The sequence below is a fragment of the Gorilla gorilla genome, chromosome X (genome assembly GCF_029281585.2).
Source record: "Gorilla gorilla gorilla isolate KB3781 chromosome X, NHGRI_mGorGor1-v2.1_pri, whole genome shotgun sequence".
Taxonomy (NCBI): domain Eukaryota; kingdom Metazoa; phylum Chordata; class Mammalia; order Primates; family Hominidae; genus Gorilla; species Gorilla gorilla.
The window spans coordinates 113,208,376-113,232,481 of NC_073247.2; the positions used below are offsets into that span (position 1 = coordinate 113,208,376).

The 24,106-nt window shown below is 44.0% G+C and overlaps 1 protein-coding gene across 2 annotated transcripts in view; it reads left to right on the forward strand.

The window, feature by feature from the left end:
• ARMCX4 (armadillo repeat containing X-linked 4) overlaps positions 1-24,106 on the forward strand; it is a 75,650-nt gene that overhangs the window by 13,921 nt on the left and 37,623 nt on the right. The window lies entirely within an intron of this gene.

Genomic DNA, 24,106 nt, shown 5'->3' on the forward strand with positions numbered 1-24,106 from the left:
CTCTGTCTCAAAAAAAACCAAAAAACAAAAAAAACCCATGTATATACATATATATGTATATATACGCATATATACACATATATGTATATACACATATATACGTATACATATATGTATATATACGTATATATACACACATATATGTATATATACGTGTATATACACACATATGTATACATATGTGTATATAGACACACACATATATGTATACATATGTGTATATACACGCACATATACACCTATGTATACATACATGTGTATATACACGCACATATACACATATATGTGTATATATACGCACATATATACATGCATGTACACATGTATATATACACACATATACATATATGTACATATATGTACATATATACTTACATGTAAACATATAGGTACATATATGTACATGTATACATACATATAAACATATATACATATGTGTATATATATACACACACGTACTTAGGACAGTGTTGTGCAATAGGAAGGTCTTCATAAAAACATTTTTGGGAAAAGTACTTAATTTCTCTGAGTCTGAGTTTCCTCATCTGTCACATCTGTTTCCTCATCTGATCCATGTGGGTTGCAGGTATAACAAGTCACTGGGTTGTTGTGGTGATTAAATGAGAAAATGTCTATAAATGAATCCCAGTGCTTGGCACACAGAATGTGCTCCATAAATGTCAGTCATTATTACTATTCCCTGATAAATGACGTAGTGTGGAGAAGTATCGATTGAGTACAGAAAACAGGACAGGGCTTGGAAGTGGTGATTAATGATGATGCAAAAAAAATTATTCTCCTGCAAAACCCACTTGCTTTATGCACATTTGGACTATTGAGGCAGAGACCACGGTGGGCCTGTGGGCTTTGAAACCACCTCAGAAAACATTTTGCCTTAGAACATTCTTTTCTATTTTTATTTTTAAAAAGAAGATATCTTGGGTGGTTATCCATTTTTTTTTTTTTTTTCTGAGATGGGGTCTGGCTCTGTCGCCCAGGCTGGAGTGCAATGGCTTGATCTTGGCTCACTGCAACCTCTGTCCTCTGGGCTCAAGCAATCCTCCCACCTCAGCCTCCCAAGTAGCTGGGGCCACAGGCACGTGCCACCATGCCTGGCTGTTTTTTGTATTTTTAGTAGAGACGTGGGTCTCACCATGTTGCCCAGGCTGATCTTGAACTGCTGAGCTCAAGCGATCTGCCCACCTTGGCCTCTCAAATTGCTGGGATTACAGGTGTGAGCAATGTGCCTGGTTAGAGTATTCTTTTTTTTTTTTTTGATATGGAGTCTCATACTGTCGCCTAGGCTGGAGGGCAGTGGCATGATCTCTGCTCATTGCAACCTCTGCCGCCCAAGCGATTCTCCTGCCTCAGCCTCCTGAGTAGCTGGGATTAGGGGCATGTGCCACTATGCCTGGCTAATTTTTTGTATTTTTAGTAGAGACAGGGTTTCCCCATGTTGGCCAGGCTGGTCTCGAACTCCTGACCTCGTGATCCGCCTGCCTCAGCCTCCCAAAGTGCTAGAATTATAGGCGTGAGCCACCGCGCCCAGCCATGGTCAGAGTATTCTTAAAAAACATCAAAATGAGTATAGGGTGGGAAGGGACTAACTTTTTTTTTATTCTATTAAATTTATTTATTTATTTATTTAATTTTTATTATACTTTAAGTTTTAGGGTACATGTGCACAACGTGCTGGTTAGTTACATATGTATACATGTGCCATGTTGGTGTGCTGCACCCATTAACTCGTCATTTAACCTTAGGTATATCTCCTAATGCTATCCCTCCCCCCTCCCCTAACCCCACAACAGGCCCTGGTATGTGATGTTCCCCTTCCTGTGTCCATGTGTTCTCATTGTTCAATTCCCACCTGTGAGTGAGAACATGTGGCATTTGGTTTTTTGTCCTTGGGATAGTTTGCTGAGAATGATGGTTTCCAGCTTCATCCATGTCCCTACAAAGGATATGAACTCATCATTTTTTTATGGCTGCATAGTATTCCATGGTATATATGTGCCACATTTTCTTAATCCAGTCTATCATTGTTGGACATTTGGGTTGGTTCCAAGCCTTTGCTATTGTGAATAGTGCCACAGTAAACATACGTGTGCATGTGTCTGTATAGCAGCATGTTTTATAATCCTTTGGGTATATACCCAGTAATAGGATTGCTGGGTCAAATGGTATTTCTAGTTCTAGATCCCTGAGGAATCACCACACTGACTTCCACAGTGGTTGAACTAGTTTACAGTCCCACCAACAGTGTAAAAGTGTTCCTATTTCTCCACATCCTCTCCAGCACCTGTTGTTTCCTGACTTTTTCATGATCGCCATTCTAACTGGTGTGAGATGGTATCTCATTGTGGTTTTGATTTGCATTTCTCTGATGGCCAGTGATGATGAGTACTTTTTCATGTGTCTTTTGGCTGCATAAATGTCTTCTTTTGAGAAGTGTCTGTTCATATCCTTCGCCCACTTTTTGATGAGGTTGTTTGATTTTTTTCTTGTAAACTTGTTTGAGTTCATTGTAGATTCTGGATATTAGCCCTTTGTCAGATGAGTAGATTGCAAAAATTTTCTCCCATGTTGTAGGTTGCCTGTTCACTCTGATGGTAGTTTTTTTTGCTGTGCAGAAGCTCTTTAGTTTAATTAGATCCCATTTGTCAATTTTGTCTTTTGTTGCCATTGCTTTTGGTGTTTTAGACATGAAGTCCTTGCCCATGCCTATGTCCTGAATGGTATTGCCTAGATTTTCTTCTAGGGTTTTTATGGTTTTAGGTCTAACATGTAAGTCTTTAATCCATCTTGAATTAATTTTTGTATAAGGTGTAAGGAAGGGATCCAGTTTCAGCTTTCTACATATGGCTAGCCACTTTTCCCAGCACCATTTATTAAGTAGGGAATCCTTTCCCCATTTCTTGTTTTTGTCAGGTTTGTCAAAGATCAGATAGTTATAGATATGTGGCGTTATTTCTGAGGGTTCTGTTCTGTTCTATTGGTCTATATCTCTGTTTTGGTACCAGTACCATGCTGTTTTGGTTACCGTAGCCTTGTAGCATAGCTTGAAGTCAGGTAGCGTGATGCCTCCAGCTTTGTTCTTTTGGCTTAGGATTGACTTGGCAATGCAGGCTCTTTTTTGGTTCCATATGAAGTTTAAAGTAGTTTTTTCCAATTCTGTGAAGAAAGTCATTGGTAGCTTGATGGGGATGGCATTGAATCTATAAATTACCTTGGGCAGTATGGCCATTTTCAGGATATTGATTCTTCCTACCCATGAGCATGGAATGTTCTTCCATTTGTTTGTATCCTCTTTTATTTCATTGAGCAGTGGTTTGTAGTTCTCCTTGAAGAGGTCCTTCACATCCCTTGTAAGTTGGATTCCTAGGTATTTTATTCTCTTTGAAGCAATTGTGAATGGGAGTTCACTCATGATTTGGCTCTCTGTCTGTTATTGGTGTATAAGAATGCTTGTGATTTTTGCACATTGATTTTGTATCCTGAGACTTTGCTGAAGTTGCCTGTCAGCTTAAGGAGATTTTGGGCTGAGATGATGGGGTTTTCTAGATATACAATCATGTCATCTGCAAACAGGGACAGTTTGACTTCCTCTTTTCCTAATTGAATACCCTTTATTTCCTTCTCCTGCCTGATTGCCCTGGCCAGAACTTCCAACACTATGTTGAATAGGAGTGGTGAGAGAGGGCATCCCTGTCTTGTGCCAGTTTTCAAAGGGAATGCTTCCAGTTTTTGCCTATTCAGTATGATATTGACTGTGGGTTTGTCATAGATAGCTCTTATTATTTTGAGATATGTCCCATCAATACCTAATTTATTGAGAGTTTTTAGCATGAAGGGCTGTGGAATTTTGTCAAAGGCCTTTTCTGCATCTATTAAGATAATCTTGTGGTTTTTGTCCTTGGTTCTGTTTATATGCTGGATTACGTTTATTGATTTGCGTATGTTGAACCAGCCTTGCATCCCAGGGATGAAGCCCACTTGATCATGGTGGATAAGCTTTTTGATGTGCTGCTGGATTCAGTTTCCCAGTATTTTATTGAGGATTTTTGCATCGATGTTCATCAGGGATATTGGTCTAAAATTCTCTTTTTTTGTTGTGTCTCTGTCAGGCTTTGGTATCAAGAGGATGCTGGCCTCATAAAATGAGTTAGGGAGGATTCCCTCTTTTTCTACTGATTGGAATAGTTTCAGAAGGAATGGTACCAGCTCCTCCTTGTACTTCTGGCAGAATTTGGCTGTGAATGCATCTGGTCCTGGACCTTTTTTAGTTGGTAAGCTATTAATTATTGCCTCATTTTCAGATCCTGTTATTGGTCTATTCAGAGATTCAACTTCTTCCTGGTTTAGTCTTGGGAGGGTGTATGTGTCGAGGAGTTTATCCATTTCTTCTAGATTTTCTAGTTTATTTGCATAGAGGTGTTCATAGTATTCTATGCTGGTAATTTGTATTTCTGTGGGATCGGTGGTGATATCCCCTTTATCATTTTTTATTGCGTCTATTTGATTCTTCTCTCTTTTTTTCTTTATTAGTCTTGCTAGCGGTCTATCAATTTTGTTGATCTTTTCAAAAAACCAGCTCCTGGATTCATTGATTTTTTTGAAGGGTTTTTGTGTCTCTATTTCCTTCAGTTCTGCTCTGATCTTAGTTATTTCCTGCCTTCTGCTAGCTTTTGAATGTGATTGCTCTTGCTTCTCTAGTTCTTTTAATTGTGATGTTAGGGTGTCAATTTTAGATCTTTCCTGCTTTCTCTTGTGGGCATTTAGTGCTATAAATTTCCCTCTACACACTGCTTTAAATGTGTCCCAGAGATGCTGGTATGTTGTGTCGTTGTTCTCGGTGGTTTCAAAGAACATCTTTATTTCTGCCTTCATTTCGTTATGTACCCAGTAGTCATTCAGGAGCAGGTTGTTTAGTTTCCAAGTAGTTGATCGGTTTTGAGTGAGTTTCTTAATCCTGGGTTCTAGTTTGATTGCACTGTGGTCTGAGAGACAGACCACATTATAACAAACTTGTTATAATTTCTGTTCTTTTACATTTGCTGAGGAGTGCTTTACTTCCAACTATGTGGTCAATTTTGGAATAGGTGTGGTGTGGTGCTGAAAAGAATGTATATTCTGTTGATTTGGGGTGGAGGGTTCTGTAGATGTCTATTAGGTCTTCTTGGTGCAGAGCTGAGTTCAATTCCTGGATATAGAATTCCTGGATATACAATTCCTGTATATCCTTGTTAACTTTCTGTCTTGTTGATCTGTCTAATGTTGACAGTGGGGTGTTAAAGTCTCCCATTATCAGGCTGGGTGCGGTGGCTCACGCCTGTAATCCCAGCACTTTGGGAGGCTGAAGTGGGCAGATCACGAGGTCAGGAGATAGAGACCATCCTGGCTAACAGGGTGAAACCCCATCTCTACTAAACAATAAAAAAAATTAGCCAGGCGTGGTGGCAGACACCTGTAGTCCCAGCTACTTGGGAGGCTGAGGCAGGAGAATGGCGTGAACCCGGGAGGCAGAGCTTGCAGTGAGCCAAGATCGCGCCACTGCACTCCAGTCTGGGTGACAGAGCGAGACTCTGTCCCCCCCCCAAAAAAAGTCTCCCATTATTATTGTGTGGGAGTCTAAGTCTCTTTGTAGGTCTCTGAGGACTTGCTTTATGAATCTGGGTGCTCCTGTATTGGGTGCATATATATTTATGATAGTTAGCTCTTCTTGTTGAATTGATCCCTTTACCATTATGTAATGGCCTTCTTTGTCTCTTTTGATCTTTGTTGGTTTAAAGTCTGTTTTATCAGAGACTAGGATTGCAACCCCTGCCTTTTTTTGTTTCCCATTTGCTTGGTAGATCTTCCTCCATCCCTTTATTTTGAGCCTATGTGTGTCTCTGCATGTGAGATGGGTTTCCTGAATACAGCACACTAATGGGTCTTGACTCTTTATCGAATTTGCCAGTCTGTGTCTTTTAATTGGAGCATTTAGCCCATTTACATTTAAAGTTAATATGGTTATGTGTGAATGTGATCCTGTCATTATGATGTTAGCTGGTTATTTTGCTCGTTAGTTGATGCAGTTTCTTCCTAGCCTCGATAGTCTTTACAATTTGGCATGTTTTTGCAGTGGCTGGTACCGGTTGTTCCTTTCCATGTTTAGTGCCTCCTTCAGGAGTTCTTTTAGGGCAGGCCTGGTGGTGACAAAATCTCTCAGCATTTGCTTGTCTGTAAAGTATTTTATTTCTCCTTCACTTATGAAGCTTAGTTTGGCTGGATATGAAATTCTGGGTTGAAAATTCTTTTCTTTAAGAATGTTGAATATTGGCCCCCACTCTCTTCTGGCTTGTAGAGTTTCTGCCGAGAGATCCACTGTTAGTCTGATGGGCTTCCCTTTGTGGGTAACCCAACCTTTCTCTCTGGCTGCCCTTAACATTTTTTCCTTCATTTCAACTTTGGTGAATCTGACAATTACAATTATGTGTCTTGGAGTTGCTCTTCTCGAGGAGTATCTTTGTGGCGTTCTCTGTATTTCCTGAATTTGAATGTTGGCCTGCCTTGCTAGATTGGGGAAGTTCTCCTGGATAATATCCTGCAGAGTGTTTTCCAACTTGGTTCCATTCTCCCCGTCACTTTCAGGTACACCAATCAGATGTAGATTTGGTCTTTTCACATAATCCCATATTTCTTGGAGGCTTTGTTTGTTTCTTTGTATTCTTTTTTCTCTAAACTTCTCTTCTCGCTTCATTTCATTCATTTGACCTTCCATCACTGATACCCTTTCTTCCAGTTGATCGAATTGGCTACTGAGGCTTGTGCATTCGTCATGTAGTTCTCATGTCTTGGTTTTCAGCTCCATCAGGTCCTTTAAGGACTTCTCTGCATTGGTTATTCTAGTTAGCCATTCGTCTAATTTTTTTTCAAGGTTTTTAACTTCTTTGCCATGGGTTCGAACTTCCTCCTTTAGCTCAGAGTAGTTTGATCATCTGAAGCCTTCTTCTCTCAACTCATCAAAGTCATTCTCCATCCAGCTTTGTTCCATTGCTGGTGAGGAGCTGTGTTCCTTTGGAGGAGGAGAGGCGCTCTGATTTTTAGAGTTTCCAGTTTTTCTGCTCTGTTTTTTCCCCATCTTTGTGGTTTTATCTACCTTTGGTCTTTGATGATGGTGACGTACAGATGGGGTTTTGGTGTGGATGTCCTTTCTGTTTGTTAGTTTTCCTTCTAACAGACAGGACCCTCAGCTGCAGGTCTGTTGGAGTTTGCTGGAGTTCCACTCCAGACCCTGTTTGCCTGGGTATCAGCAGCAGAGGCTGCAGAACAGCGGATATTGGTGAACGGCAAATGCTGCTGCCTGATCGTTCCTCTGGAAGTTTTGTCTCAGAGGAGAACCCGGCCGTGTGAGGTGTCAGTCTGCCCCTACTGGGGGGTGCCTCCCAGTTAGGCTACTCGGGGACCAGGGACCCACTTGAGGAGGCAGTCTGTCAGTTCTCATATCTCCAACTGCGTGCTGGGAGAACCACTACTGTCTTCAAAGCTGTAAGGGACATTTAAGTCTGCAGAGGTTTTGGCTGCCTTTTGTTTGGCTATGTCCTGCCCCCAGAGGTGGAGTCTACAGAGGCAGGCAGGCCTCCTTGAGCTTTGGTGGGCTCCACCTAGTTGGAGCTTCCTGGCCGCTTTGTTTACCTACTCAAGCCTCAGCAATGGCAGGCGCCCCTCCCCCAGCCTCACTGCCGCCTTGCAGTTTGATCTCAGACTGATGTGCTAGCAATTAGCGAGGCTCCGTGGGTGTAGGACCCTCCGAGCCAGGTGCAGGATATAATCTCCTGGTGTGCCATTTGCTAAGACCGTTGGAAAAGCGCAGTATTATGGTGGGAGTGACCCGATTTTCCAGGTGCCATCTGTCACCCCTTTCTTTGACTAGGAAAGGGAATTCCCTGACCCCTTGTACTTCCCGGGTGAGGCGATGCCTTGCCCTGCTTTGGCTCATACTCGATGCGCTGCACCCACTGTCCTGCACCCACTTTCTGATACTCCTCAGTGAGATGAACCCGGTACCTCATTTGGAAATGCAGAAATCACCTGTCTTCTGCGTCGCTCACGCTGGGAGCTGTAGACTGGAGCTGTTCCTATTCGGCCATCTTGGCTCCACCCCCCGGGACTAACATTTTTTGAATGCCTGCTATGTGCCTGACGCTGTAAAGTGCTTCCTCCACGGTTTCTAATTTAATGCTCTCAACAATATTGTGAGGTAGAGATATAATCCCAGCTTTACTGATAATGATGCTGAGCCTCAGACAGGCCCTGAAAATCTTAGAAGTTCACATAACTGCTAAGAGGCAGAATTTCCATGCAAATCCCAGGAGTGCCTGGCTCCAAACCCACGATCCTCTTACTTCACCATGATGGTCTGCTTGCTGAATGGCTCAGCAAAGCAGCCAACTTACCATCTCCTTCACCTTGAAAAAGCCCTGATTCCATGAAAGGCAAAGAGGAGAGAGCCTGGAGAAGGTCAGTGGTCAGCACTAGAGGTGTGCCAAAGGACAGCAGTACCTGTCAGGAGAGCAGTACAGATGTGTGCATGCATGTACACACACATGCACACACATGTTAATATACATACACACACACACACACACACACACACACACACACAGCACCAGTGCTCTAACTCTCAAATCTAACACTACTACCCAGGAGTGTTTGTTGGGAGGTAGAGTAGGCAGGCCACCCACAACCGCCCCAAACACTGAGTCATTTTCAATTATGTGCGTGAACTAGTTGGCAAGATCAGTCAGAAAGTCTGCAGTCACAATAATCATGGCCTAAGAGGGTCTCTACTGATGGCCTGTGCTAGTGGTTCTCAGCGTATTGTTCCTGGACCAGGAACATCAGCAGTACTTGGACCTTGTTAGAGATGCAAATTCTTTGCTCTTCTCCCTACTCCCTGCATCCCAGACTAAATCAGAAACTCTGGGGGTAAAGCCCAGTAAGTTGTGTTTTAACAAGTGCGCAGGGTGGTTCTGCTGCAGGGAATTACTGACTGATGGATGCATGGATTCCGTTATCCACCCATTCATTTATTCCTGCATTTTTTCATCCAACCCTAAAAGAGGTAACCAAAACAGAAACAATCCTATGTGTAAGCATGGTATATCTTCTCTGCTTCACCCAGCAAAGTGATATGAAAATGCATTGCAAATGTGTTTACAAATAAAGCTCCTTTCCCATCAGGGAGGATTCCTAGCGCTGTCAGCAAAAAAATGAAGAATTCTCCAAGACAGGCCTCGAGAGCTATTGTGAAACAGCTGCTGATGGAATGAAATCTGCTTGCTGTGCCTGATACCAGGCTGGGAGTGTCATAAGATCCTTTTCACAACTTGCTCCCGCACTCAGTCTTGTCAGTGCAAAACAGGCATGTCCAAGGGGTCACCAGATTAGTACAGCACAAGACTCCACTGGGAAAGACCTTGGTGGATTCAGCAAACAAATGACTCCCTGGGAGTCAGACTCTCAGCCATACCCAAGACATGTCCTCCTCTTTTCTTATACACCTTCTTTATCCATGAGCACACCCAAACCCAACATCCTTGGTCCTGACCATGGGGGACTTTAGCTGCTGTGTAAAGCTCCTGAAACTCAAGGATAGAAGAGATATGTTTTAAGAATACACAGCGTTTGCCTCAACCTTGACCAAAAGCAGGTCTGCCTGTTGGGAGGGCCCATCAGAGACAGCAACCCATCCTTGCCCCCAGTTTTCCACCCCTGTAAAGGCTTCCCAGACCTCTCTCTACCTCTATCATCCTGTCTCCAGGCCACTGTCCCCTGGCAAAGACACTGTTATGGTTTGGATGATGGTGACCCCTCCAAAATTTGTGTTGAAATATAATCCCCAATTGGCCGGGTGTGGTGGCTCATGCCTGTAATCCCAGCACTTTGGGAGGCTGAGGCGGGCAGATCACGAGGTCAGGAGATCGAGACCATCCTGGCTAACTCGGTGAAACCCTGTCTCTATTAAAATACAAAAAATCAGAAGGGCATGGTGGCAGGCACCTATAGTCCCAGCTACTTTGGAGGCTGAGGCAGGAGAATGGCATGAACCCGGGAGGCAGAGCTTGCAGTGAGCCAAGATCGTGGCACTGCACTTCAGCCTGGGCGATAGAGTGAGACTCTGTCTCAAAAAAAAAAAAAAAAAGAAATATAATCCCCAATTAAACAGTATTAAAAGGTGTAGCCTTTGGGAGGCCACATCTTTTAAGTCATGAGGGCTCTGCCCTCATAAATGGAATTAGCACCCTTTTAACAAGGCTCAAGGTTGAAAGGAGCACTCTCTTGCCCTTCTGTCCCTTCCATCATGTGAAGACACAGTGCTCCTCCTCTCTGGACAATGCAGCAACAAGGTGCCATCTTGGAAGCAGAGGGCGGCCCTCATCAGATGCCAATCCTACCGGCACCATGATTTCGGACTTCACAGCCTCCAGAACTATGAGAAATAAGTTTTTATTCTTTATAAATTATGCAGTCTAAGTATTTTTGTTATTTAGTTTTTATTTCATAATCATAAACTTAACTGCAATACAGCTAGACATGGAAGGAATAAGGAAAATATGGAACCCAAAAAACTGCAGTGGGAGTACCCAGATTAGAGGATACTGTGAGCAAATGAGTTGGAGTGCTCTCCTGAGCTACAGAAGGAATGATCTGGTGGTTAAAACACAAGTCACATTTATTAGAGTTATCTACAGTCAGCAATAGTTTTTGTCGGTCTTGCCATTCCTGCTCCCAAAGTGCTCCATGGCTTCCACGATATTCATGCCCTGTTTCCCCTTGCCAAAGATCACATGGTTGCCATCCAACCACTCAATCTTGGCAGTGCAGGTGAAAAACTAGGAACCATTTGCGTTGGGTCCAGCATTTTCCATGAACAAGATGCCAGGACCTGTATGCTTCAGGATGAAGTTCTCATCATCAAATTTCTCCCCATAGATGGAATTGCCATCAACTGTTATGGCATGTGAAGTCACCACCCTGACACATAAACTCTGGGATAATTCTGTGAAAGCAGGAACCCTTATAACTAAATTATTTCTCTCCAGTGCTCAGAGCATGAAAATTTTCTGCTGTCTTTGGAACTTTGTCTACAAACAGTTAGAAGAAGATGCAGCCCAAGGGCTCACCATGGGTGGCGATGTTGAAGAACATGGTGAGTTTGACTGTGGCTGGTGGCAGAGGTCTCTGTGTGTCAGTGGCATCAGCAAAGCAGCCCAATCTTAAGTATTTTGTTATAACAGCACATACAGACTAAGACAACTTCCTTGACCAAACTTTAATTGGGCTCATCTGAGCATTCTGCTTAACCAGGGCATGACCTTGGTCTGCCATTAGGCAAGAATCCTGCTAAGTTATTTTAGGGAGAATCTCCCCACCTTTTATATCTAATTACCTTTGATATCTGATCAAGTTTCTTTTTTTTTTTTTAATTTTTTATTGATCATTCTTGGGTGTTTCTCACAGAGGGGGATTTGGCAGGGTCATAGGACAATAGTGGAAGGAAGGTCAGCAGATAAACAAGTGAACAAAGGTCTCTGGTTTTCCTAGGCAGAGTGTTTGTGTCCCTGGGTACTTGAGATTAGGGAGTGGTGATGACTCTTAACGAGCATGCTGCTTTCAAGCATCTGTTTAACAAAGCACATCTTGCACCGCCCTTAATCCATTTAACCCTGAGTGGACACAGCACATGTTTCAGAGAGCACAGGGTTGGGGGTAAGGTCATAGATCAACAGGATCCCAAGGCAGAAGAATTTTTCTTAGTACAGAACAAAATGAAAAGTCTCCCATGTCTACCTCCCTCTACACAGACACAGCAACCATCCGATTTCTCAATCTTTTCCCCACCTTTCCCCCCTTTCTATTCCACAAAACTGCCATTGTCATCATGGCCCGTTCTCAATGAGCTGTTGGGTACACCTCCCAGACAGGGTGGTGGCGGGGCAGAGGCGCCCCTCACCTCCCGGACGGGGCGGCTGGCCGGGCGGGGGGCTGACCCCCCCACCTCCCGCCCGGACGGGGCGGCTGGCCGGGCGGGGGGGCTGACTCCCCCACCTCCCTCCCGGACGGGGCGGCTGGCCGGGCAGAGGGGCTCCTCACTTCCCAGTAGGGGCGGCCGGGCAGAGGCGCCCCTCACCTCCCGGATGGGGCAGCTGGCCGGGTGGGGCGCTGACCCCCCCACCTCCCTCCCGGACAGGGCAGCTGGCCGGGCAGAGGGGCTCCTCACTTCCCAGTAGGGGCGGCCGGGCAGAGGCACCCCTCACCTCCCGGACAGGGCGGCTGGCCGGGCAGGGGGCTGATCCCCCCACCTCCAGCCCGGACAGGGCGGCTGGCCGGGCGGGGGGCTGACCCCCCCACCTCCCTCCCGGACGGGGCAGCTGGCCGGGCAGAGGGGCTCCTCACTTCCCAGTAGGGGCGGCCGGGCAGAGGTGCCCCTCACCTCCCGGACAGGGCGGCTGGCCGGGCGGGGGGCTGACCCCCCACCTCCCTCCCGGACGGGGTGGCTGCTGGGCGGAGACACTCCTCACTTCCCAGACGGGGTGGCAGCCGGGCGGAGGGGCTCCTCACTTCCCGGACGAGGCGGCTGCCGGGCGGAGGGGCTCCTCACTTCTCAGACAGGGCGGTTGCCAGGTGGAGGGTCTCCTCACTTCTCAGACGGGGTGGCCGGGCAGAGATGCTCCTCACCTCCCAGATGGGGTCACGGCCGGGCCGAGGCGCTCCTCAGATCCCAGACAGGGCGGTGGGGCAGAGGTGCTCCCCACATCTCAGATGATGGGCGGCCGGGCAGAGACGCTCCTCACTTCCTAGGTGGGATGGCGGCCGGGAAGAGGCGCTCCTCACTTCCTAGGTGGGATGGCGGCCGGGCAGAGACGCTCCTCACTTTCCAGACTGGGCAGCCAGGCAGAGGGGCTCCTCACATCCCAGACGATGGGCGGCCAGGCAGAGACGCTCCTCACTTCCCAGATGGGGTGGCGGCCGGGCAGAGGCTGCAATCTCGGCACTTTGGGAGGCCAAGGCAGGCGGCTGGGAGGTGGAGGTTGTAGCGAGCCGAGATCACGCCACTGCACTCCAGCCTGGGCACCATTGAGCACTGAGTTAACGAGACTCCGTCTGCCATCTGATCAAGTTTCTTATTCCCCACCCTTGATGTCTAAGTCCTTGGCTTCCATCTACCAAGAATCCTATTAGACAATTTTAGCAAGAATCCCCCTACCCTTGATATCTCCTTTTGTTAATTCTCTATCCACTGACCTTTTCATTCTTCTCATTGGCAATACATCTATAGCTATCTTTGCTGAATTTGGAGTAAGTGCAATCTCTCTCCCCTCTTGTAATAGTCTTGAATAAAGTCTTCCTTACCATTTCAATAAGTGCCAGAATAATTTCTCTGTTATCTGCAGCTTTATTAAGGTATAAGTGACAAATAAATATTGTGTATATTGAAGGTATACACTGTGATGATTTGATATATGTATACAGTGTGAAATATTTACCAGAATCAAGTTAATTACAACCTCATCACCTCACATAGTTGCCATTTTGTGTGTGTATGTGTGGTAAAGGTACTTAAGATCTACTCTCTTAGCAAATTTCAAATATACAATAATTATTATTGACTATAATCACTATGACTACCAACAGAAGGACATACTGCTTGCCCTGGCTGTCTCCTTCCCCTTCCTCCAAGCTCTTGGAATAACATTGCTGTCAAAAAGTTGTGGGTAAAATGCAGATGTGTATATGTACACAGCTTTAGTTGAGATTAAATTTAGGAGTTAAAATTTTAGAAAGTAAGACATGATGTATTTTAACCATAATAAGTAAGATCTTGAAATAAGAGGAAGGACACAAAAGATAACATTTCTACATCATTATCATTTGAAATATTACTATTCTTGGCATTCTCATGCCAAAGTATCTCCAACCCCAGCCAATGGTATATTTGCTATCCTGGATTTTCTGACATTATTTGTAGAGTACTGGGCTGGCAGTCAAAGCTCCCCCCACTATGGATAAAGACCACATTTTCAGTCCTGTTTTCCAAGAACTCTGTGCTCTTGGCAAATGGCACAATTTTCTGCTCCCTCAAAAGACTCCTTCATTTTTCCACAATCCTTTAGCATGCTAGGGTTGAATTTTTACAGGGCTTGGCCTTGGCACACACATGATGTCACCACATCCTCAGATCAAACCCATGAAAGAGCATTGGTACCCAGTTTTAGAGGAGAAGAAAACAAGTCTTGAGGAGAATGTCTTGCCAGCCTTGTCTTTGTTAAAGAAACAGATTGCTGGAGATTAGAGAAGGGTGGAGGAATAAAGTTGTTTTGGTGTTAAATGACAAAATGAATATAAATCTTGAATACATGTTCAAGTTACATAAATGGTGTTTATTATTATGAAGTCTCGTTAGCAGCACTGGCATAAATTTGCCCCTCCAGCTCTATTTCCAGATTCCTTTCCCCTACCCCTATCTATTTTGTGGAGGGAGGATGTGAGGAGGGAAAAGAGGAGAGGGGGGATATGTAGTGCCTACCCTGGGGAGGAGAGTTCTGTACTTGGGTGGTAGCTACAAAGTTGGATGTAGTTAAAGTGAGCCACCTTTCCCCATGCAGATTCCCTTGCTTGGCACGTAGTAGGCACACAACACATGTTTATTTCCAATTGACAGTTGTCTTTATTGATTGTGATTACATTTTTTCCTTCTGTTGCAGAAGACCTTACTGCTGATAGCACCATCTTCAAATTTGTGGAAGCTTATGTGAGTTGGATAGGAAAATTTCCTACATATAATGTTGGCTCTTCCATTTGTTTCCAATTTAGTATTTCTCAATTGATATTAGTTTATTTTTTTGTTGATTAGAAAAACAATTTTACTCCCTGCAGAATATACTGAAAATGTTTTTACTTCCTCTTTGAAACCACTTTTTATTTCTTCAGCCACCCTGATTTCTTGTCTCTTGGTTCTTTTTGAGCAGATTTTTAGTCCCTTTTTGATGGTCTCATATAGCAAGTGTGTTCATTTTGCTCATTCAATTTTACCTGTAAGCTATGCTAGGGCCTTCATAGAAGCTGATTGAGTAATACATGAAGAAGCATAGACATGTGGTATATACTGTGGGCAGAATAAAACAAGGGGGCATAAAATGGCAACTTCCTACATTGCTTCCACTAGTATCTGTAGTGGTATATATCTGCCCTTTGAAGGGAGCAATTTGTTTGAAAGTCCCTTATGAGTTATCTGCTGTTGCATAACAACTTACCCCCGAACTTAGCTGCTTAAAATAATAATTTTTTATTATCTCACATATTTCTGAGTGTCAGGAATCTAGGAGTGGTTAAGTTGGGTGTTTTGGGCTTCAGGTCTCTCATGAGGTTGCAATTAAGAGGTCGGCTGAGGCCAGTCGTGGCGGCTCACACCTGTAATCCCAGCACTTTGGGAAGCTGAGGCGGGTGGATCATGAGGTCAGGAGTTCAAGACCAGCCTGGCCAAGATGGTGAAACCCCATCTCTACTAAAACTACAAAAATTAGCCAGGCGTGGTGGCAGGCACCTATAATCCCAGCTATTCGGGAGGCTGAGGGAGAAGAATCGCTTGAACCCGGGCGGCAGAGGTTGCAGTGAGCCAAGATTGCGCCACTGCACTCCAGCCTAGGCGACAGAGTGAGACTCCGTCTCAAAAAAAAAAGAGGTCAGCTGAAACTGAAGTCATTTGAAGGTTTGGTGTTAAAGGATCCACTTCCAAGACAGCTCACAGAGCTGTTTGCAAGATGCTTCAGTTCCTCACCATGTGGGTCTCTTTACAGGGCTGCTTGAGTGTACTCATGATATGGCTGCTGGCTTCCTCCAGAGGGAATGATCTGAAAGAGAGAGAGATAAAGGAGAAAGCTGTGATGTCTTTTATGATCTAGTCACACACTGTTGTTTTTGCCAGATTCTATTAGTTGGAAGCATGTCACTAAGTCCAACCCATACTTAAGGGGAAGGAAATTAGCATACACTTTTAGAGGGAATAATATCAAATAATTGTGGACATCTTTTTAAATCACCACAGTCCCCTTAATTTTACCTACCTATTACCTATTCATTCAACAAATATTTTCTGAACATGCCTACTTAGTGCTGGGTCCTATGCTAAATCCAAAGGATCCAGTGGTGAGAAAATAACAGTAAGAACATCGACTAAACCCTGACAAGGTTTCTCTCGATGTCTACAGACACAGTGGGAGGTGAAGAGGTGGTCAGACAACAATCTGATAATGAAACAAACAAATGTGAAGAGAAGACACTTAGATGATGTTGGCCCTGAATTGGAAAAGGCTGTCTGGGAGCTCGGCTGCCCACCCAGCATTCAGTGTCTGCTACCTCCTGTCTGTTATGCTTGTGTCTGGTTTTTTCAAGTTTTAATTTTTTTTTAATTCTTAGTTTTTGTGGGTACATAGTAGGTGTATATATTTATGGGTTACATGAGATGTTTTGATACAGGCATGCAATATGTAATAATCACCTCATGGAGAATGGGGTACCCATCACATCAAGCATTTATCCTTTGTGTTACAAACGGTCCAGTTAGACTCTTTTAGTTATTATTAAAATGTACAATTAAATTATTTTTGACCATAGTCACCCTGTTGTGCTAGCAAATACTAGGTCTTATTCATTCTTTTTAACTATTTTATTGTACCTCTTAACCATTCCCACTTCCTCCCCACCACACACTATCCTTCCCAGCCTCTGGTAAGCTCTATCTCCATGAGCTTAATTGTTTTAATTTTTAGCTCCCACAAATAAGTGAGAACATGCGATATTTGTTTTTCTGTGCGTGGCTTATTTCATTTAACATAATCACCTCCAGGTCCATCCATGTTTTTGCAAAAGACAGGATCTCATTCTTTTTATGGCTGAAGAGTACTCCATTGCGTATAAGTACCACATTTTCTTTATCCACTCATCTGTTAATGGACACTTAGGTTGCTTCCAAATCTTAGCTATTGTAAATAGTACTGCAATAAACATGGGAGTACAGATATATGTTCAATATACTGATTTTCTTTCTTTTGATTATGTGCCCAGAAGTGGGATTGCTAGATCGCATAGTAGCTCTATTTTTACCTTTGTGAGGGAATCTCCAAACTGTTCTCCATAGTGGTTGTACTAATTTACATTCCCACCAACAGTGTACAAGGGTTCCCTTTTCTCCACATCCTTGCCAGCATTTGTTATTGCCTGTCTTTTGGTTAAAAGCCAGTTTAACTAGGGTATAACTGGGGTAAGATGGTATCTCATTGCAGGTTTTTTTTTTTGTTTTGTTTTTTGTTCTTTTGAGATGAAGCCCCACTCTGTTGCCCAAGCTGGAGTGCAGTGGAGTGATCTTGGCTTGCTGCAACCTCCACCTCCCGGGTTCAAGCGATTCTCCTGCCTCAGCCTCCCAAATAGCTGGGACTACAGGCACATGCCACCATGCCCGACTAATTTTTGTATTTTTAGGAGAGATGGGGTTTCACTATGTTGGCCAGGTTGGTCTTGAACTCCTGACCTCGTGATCCGCCCACCTTGGCCTCCCACCAAAGTGGGGGATTACAGGCGAGAGCCACCGCGCCTGGCCGTTTTTTCTTTTCTTTTTTCTTTTCTTTCCTTTTTTTTTTTTTCTTTTTTTACAGAGTCTTGCTCTGTCACCCAGGCTGGAGTGCAGTGGTGCAATCTTGGCTCGCTGCAACCTCCGCCTCCCAGGTTCAAGCAATTCTTGTGCCTCACCCACGCAGCTGGGATTACAGGTGTGCACCATCACACTAGCTAATTTCTGTATTTTTAGTAGAGACGGGTTTTGCCATGTTGGCCAGGCTGGTCTGGAACTCCTGACCTCAAGTGATCTGCCCGCCTCAGCCTCCCAAAGTGCTGGGATTACAGGCGTGAGCCACCTCGCCTGGGTCAAATCACCATTATAACTTTCTTGTACTTTGATATTGGTACCTTCTCTAGGTTTCAGAAGTTCTCTGTTATTATCCCTTTGAATAAACTTTCTACCCCATCTCTTTTTCTACCTCCTCTTTAAGGTCAATAACAGATTTGCTCTTTTGAGACTATTTTCTAGATCCTGTAGTTGTGCTTCATTTATTTAAATTCTTTTTTCTTTTGTCTCCTCTGACTGTATTTTCAAATACCCTGTCTTCAAGCTCACTATTCCTTTCTTCTTCATCATCCATTCTGCTATTAAGGGACTCTGAGGTATTCTTCAGTATGCCAATTGCATTTTTCAGCTCCAGAATTTCTGCTTGATTCTTTTAAATTATTTCCATTTCTTTGTTACATTTATCTGGTAGAATTCTGCATTCCTTCTCTGTGTTATCTTGAATTTCTTTGAATTTCCTCAATACAGCTATTTTGAATTCTCTGTCTAAAAGATAACATGTCTCTTTTTCTCCAGGATTGGTGCCTGGTGCCTTATTTATTTTGTACGGTGAGGTCATGTTTCCCTAGATGGTCTTGATGCTTGTGAATGTTCATCTGTGTCTGGGCATTGAAGAGCTAGGTATTTATTGTATTATTTACAGTCTGGGCTTATTTGTACCTATCCTTCTTGGGAAGGCTTTCCAGGTATTCAAAGGGACTTGGACGTTGTGATCTAAGCTGTATGCATTAGGAGGCACCCCAAGCCCAGTAACACTACGGTTCTTGCAGACCCATAGAGGTACTACCTTGGTGGTCTTGGATAAGATCTGGAAGAGTTCTCTGGATTACCCGGAAGAGACTCTTTTTCTCTTCCCTTACTTTCTCTGAGACAAACAGAGTCTCTTTCCTTCTCTCTCTTTTTGTGCTGAGCCTCCTGGAGCTGGAGGTTAAGTGAGAAAAGTACACCTGTGGCCAGCACCACTGATAATTTTCTGGGTCAGACCTGAAGCCAGCACAGCACTGGGTCTTGCCCAAGGCCCTCTGTAACCACTACCTGGCTACCACCTATGTTTGCTCAAAGCCCTAGGGCTCTACGATCAATAGGTGGCAAAGCCAGTTAGGCTTGTGTCTTTCTTCCCTCCCCTTCCCACAGGCAGATAAGCCTCACTCCATGGTCACTGCCACCACAGGCCCGTGAGGAAGTACTTCCAGATTACCATCAATGTTCACTTAAGGCCCAAGGGCTGTTCAGTCAGCTTGTAGTGAGTGCTTCCATGCCTGAGGCTCGTCCTTCAGGGCAGTGAACTCCCCTCTGGCCCAGGGCAGGTCTAGAAATGCTGTCCATGAGGCAAGGCCTGGAATCAGGGACCCCAAGAACCCACTTTGTGCTCTACTTCCAAGGACCAAGCTCATACCTAAGGTGCAAGAGAAAGTTCTCTTTACTTTTCCCTCCGCTTTTCTCAAACAGAAGCAGTTTTTCACCATAGCCACCAGAGTTGGCAACGTGCTGGGTCTCTCCTGAAACCAGCACATCTCAGAACCCAAGGCCCATAGTGTACTTTCTGGATATTGCTGCTGGTTATTCAGGGATCCAGGGCTCTTCAGTCAGCAGGTGATCGGTCCTGCCAGGACAGAGTCTTTCCCTTTAAGGGAGTGGGGTCCCTTCTGGCCCACGGTGTGTATATAAATGTCATTTGGGAGCTAAGTCCTGGAATAGGGGCCTCACAACTCTGCCCAGCACCCTATCCTACTGTGTCTGAGCTGGTATCCAAGATGCAAGACAGTCTTCTTTACTCTTCCCTCTCCTCTACAGAAATGGAAGGAAGAGTCTCTTTTAAAGCTGTGAGCTGTCTGCCTGGGGTTGGAGGTGGGGTGGCATAAGCATTCACTTAGCCTCCCTGGCTTGTGTCTCAATAGGTCATGTGACCCTCAGTCTTCTGGCTCTGGGCCCAGTTCAGCACTAGGACATGCCTAGGAATTGCAGTCCTTTTGGCCTAGACTGTCTTTCAAGTTTATTTAGGGCCCCAGAACACTTTGGCCTGTGGTGACAAGGCTTGTCAGAACTCAAGTTCTGACCACTGGGATGGGTAATTTCCCTCTGGCTAGGGTTGGTCTAAATGCTCCCTCTGTGGGCAGGCATCAACTGAGTTCAGCCTGGTTTTGCTTTCTGCTATAACAGGGCATCACTGAGTTCAATGCTAAGTCTCATGATCACTGCATTCTCCTTCTCCCAAGCACATGAATTTTTTCTCCATGTCATGTGGCTGCTGCCAGGAGATGGGGGAAGGGTGCCATCAGCAATTCATGATGGTCTTTCCTACCCTCTTCAGTGCCTCTTTCAGGGATATGAAGTTAAAACCAGGTACTGTGAGTACTCACCTGATTTTTAGTTCTTTTGAAGGTGCTTTTTTTGTGTAGATAGTTGATAAATTTGGTGTTCCTGTTGGGGAGATGATCAGTGGAGCCTTCTATCCAGCCATCTTGCCCTGTCCTTCTCCATGTATGTATTTTGATAGGTGAAGACACAAGACCAAAATGTGCTTCCCAGAGAGCATGAATGAATACAACATTTACTCTGGACACTGATCTAGAAAGTCCAAAGAATGAAAGGAAATCCTACCACTTCATTTAAAAAGAATGTAATGTTTTTTTCTCTCAACTCTATGTCAACTTAAAATAACCAAAAAGATCACAATCTGTTTGGGAGTTTATTCAAGTGAAAAGGTTGAGGACAGCCTGCCCAGTAAGCACAGATTTCAAAGAATGCAAGTCAGTGTTCCAAAGAGTAGAAGTTCAAGATCGTTTATATAGATAAGGTTCAGGGAAGTTTAACAGAATTTCATTGTCTTTCTATGGAAGCCTTAATGTATAATTACAATGATACAATTGGTCAAGGTGGTCTTTTTCTTTTAGGAAAGGTATATTTAACATTCCACACCGAATATATAACTGTCATGGGGTACCTATTTGGGGGTGTTATCCGATCTGAGTTAGATGCAGGACAATAAAGGAGGCAGTTGGTCTATAACAAAGATCAGTGATTGGAAGGGGGAAGTCTAGTCTCTGATCTTTCCTAGTTATTTACAGAGCAAGAACAATGAGGAAGAGAGTTAATCTGTGATCTAAGAAGCAGAAGTTATAAATACGTGCTACATGACTCAGATCACAGTTACATCTCTCTCAAGTCTTTAAATGTCTTGAGGCTTCCAACTGCTTTTATATTTTATTTTCACAACTAGTCCCATCAGAACAACTCATTATATCATGCAGAAATAGTATTATCACATAATGTACAAAATATTATTTATTTTCCTTTTTGCTGTTAAATTTCCAGAGGTTCTCCATGACATGGTCGGGCTGATTTTTTTTGTTTGTTTGTTTTTGTTTTTGTTTTTGTTTTTGTTTTTGTTTTTTGAGACAGGGTTTCACTCTGTCGCCTAGGCTGGAGTGCAGTGGTGCAGTCTCAGCTCACCGCAATCTCTGTCTCCCGAGTTCAAGTGATTCTCCTCCCTCAGCCTCCTGAGTAGCTGGGATTATAGGTGCACACCACCACACTCGGCTAATTTTTGTATTTTTAGTAGAGATGGGGTTTCGCTATGTTGGCCAGGCTGGTCTCAAACTCCTGACCTTAAGGGATCTACCCACCTCGGCCTCCCAAAGTGCTGGAATTATAGGTATGAGCCACCACGCCCAGCTGGGCTGTTTGTTTAATTATTATTATTATTATTATTATTATTATTATTATTTTCAGAAAGGAGGTAGTAGGGAGGGAGAGAACTTATATTGAATGAGCAATTACAACACACCGGTTACTTTATATAGGTTTTCTTATTTAATTCTCATTACCACCCTGAAAATAAAGTACTATTATCACCATTTTACAGATAAGGAGATGAACAGTTAGAATGGTTAGATAGTTTTTTTTAGGATCACTCAACTAGTTAGTGGAACAGGAAGGACTCAAATCCAGGCTTTGTTTAACTGTGGTGTTTATTGTGGTGCTTCATTTTGAGATGGTGCGCTTTCAAGATTTAGGGTTACATTGATCTGAGCTTGCTAAGTCATAGAGTTATTTTTTGATTAAATGCCAAAATGAATATAAATCTTTACCATATTTTCATGACACAAAAATAGTATTTGTTATTATGAAGGGCCACTAACATTAATACTCTGAGCTCCATGGCTCTAAGCCCCTAATTGCTCAGTTTCAGTAAATTTGATGTTCTATAGACCCATGCTTCTCAAACTGAAATGTGTAAACATATCACCTGGGGTATGTGGTTAAAATGCAGGCTCTTATCCAATAGGTCCTGAGTGGGGCCTAAGCTGCATGTCTAACAGGCTTTCACGTGGTGCTGATACTGCTTGTCTTCATATCATAGTTTGAGTAGCAAGACTGTGGAGTAGCAAAACTGAAATACTCTTGAAATTCCCGGGATGCTTCCAGCAGTCTAAGAATTTGTAGACACGGACAAGGATGGCTAGCTGTGCTAGAACTCTGAGGCTTCTGGTCACAGCTGTTTTACAGGGGTTCTCCTCTACACCAGAACTCTGCTTGTGGTACCACTTCTATCTCCTGTATATGAGTGGATTTGCTATGCCAAATCCACATAGCAGAGTGGAAATCTGCTATGCCAGGTATTACTGGATCTGCATGCTATTGCAGTCCCTTGATGTTAATTATAAGAGGATGATGAGCAACGGCAGCCTAGAAGAGGGTGAATCAGAGAGGCAAGTACGATAGGTATCTGCTGCTTGATAGGGAGGAGAGAGAGGGAGCCTGGACCATGAAGAGTTTTAGAAAGTTTAAACTTCCCTATATACCTCTGTAAGCCAGATGTTGAGTAAGATTTTAGAGATATAGCGTCGTTACCCTCAAGAAAATTTCAGCCTGGAGGGGAAGACTGACGAGTAACCTACAGAACATAGTGATGGGTGTAAGTTTAGGGCATTATCAGAGCCTAGAGCAGAGCCATTTAACTCACACTTGGGATGGGATGGGGAAGGAGCAGGGCAGTGGTGTGTTGGAAAATGTTTAACAATCAGTTCTCTGAAAAAAATAAAACCTCTGATCTGTAGTGTTTGTTGACTTCCATGGTGTAAATACTTCCATCATGGCCAATTTCTTTTTTTTTTTTATTTTTTTTTGAGATGGAGTCTCGCTCTGTCGGCCAGGCTGGAGTGCAGTCGTGCGATCTTGGCTCACTGCAAGCTCTGCCTCCTGGGTTCACACCATTCTCCTGCCTCGGCCTCCCGAGTAGCTGGGACTATAGGTGCCTGCCACCATGCCCAGCTATTTTATATATATATATATATATATATATATATATATTTTTTTTTTTTTTTAGTAGAGACGGGGTTTCACCATGTTAGCCAGGATGGTCTCGATCTCCTGACCTCGTGATCCGCCCACCTCGGCCTCCCAAAGTGCTGGGATTACAGGCATGAGCCACTGCGCCTGGCTCATCATGGCCAATTTCAAGGTACTATCTTGATGTCACTGAACAAAGAATTGGGAAGAGATGTTCATAATTGGCTCTTGTAAGTCAGGCCAAGCTGACTCTAAGCACACCACTGAGGTAGCGAATCCTTCCCGAAGTAAATGTCTTTGTCAATTCGGGCTGTCATAACAAAGTACTATAGACTGGATGGCTTGTAAACAACAAGAGTTTATTCCTCACGTTTCTGGAGTCTAAGATCAGGGTGCCAGCATGGTTGGGCTCTGGTGAGGGCCCTCTTCCCAGGGTTGCAGACTGCTAACTTTTCACTGTACTCTCACATGGTAGAAAGAGGGCAAACTAGCTTTCTGGCCTCTTCTTATAAAGGCATTAATTCCATTCATGAGGGCTCCATGCTTATTACCTAATTACCTCTCAAAGTCCCCACCTCCTAATATTATCACACTGGGCATTGGGATTTCAACATATGGATTTTTTGAGGGAAGGAGGGACCCATTTAGACCATTGCAGTGGGAAAGAAGAGATTTGAAGGATAAGCAGAAGTTAGCCCATCAAATGTAGAGGACAAATGAGAGGATTCCAGGTAGAAGGATGGCAGGTGCAAATGACCCAAGGTAATAGGAAACATGGTGCTTTGGCAGTAAGTTATGAATTAGAGTGGAAGTGGACAGTCCTAAGTCTCCAAGTAGGCAAACATTTAATTACAGAATGCATTTAAT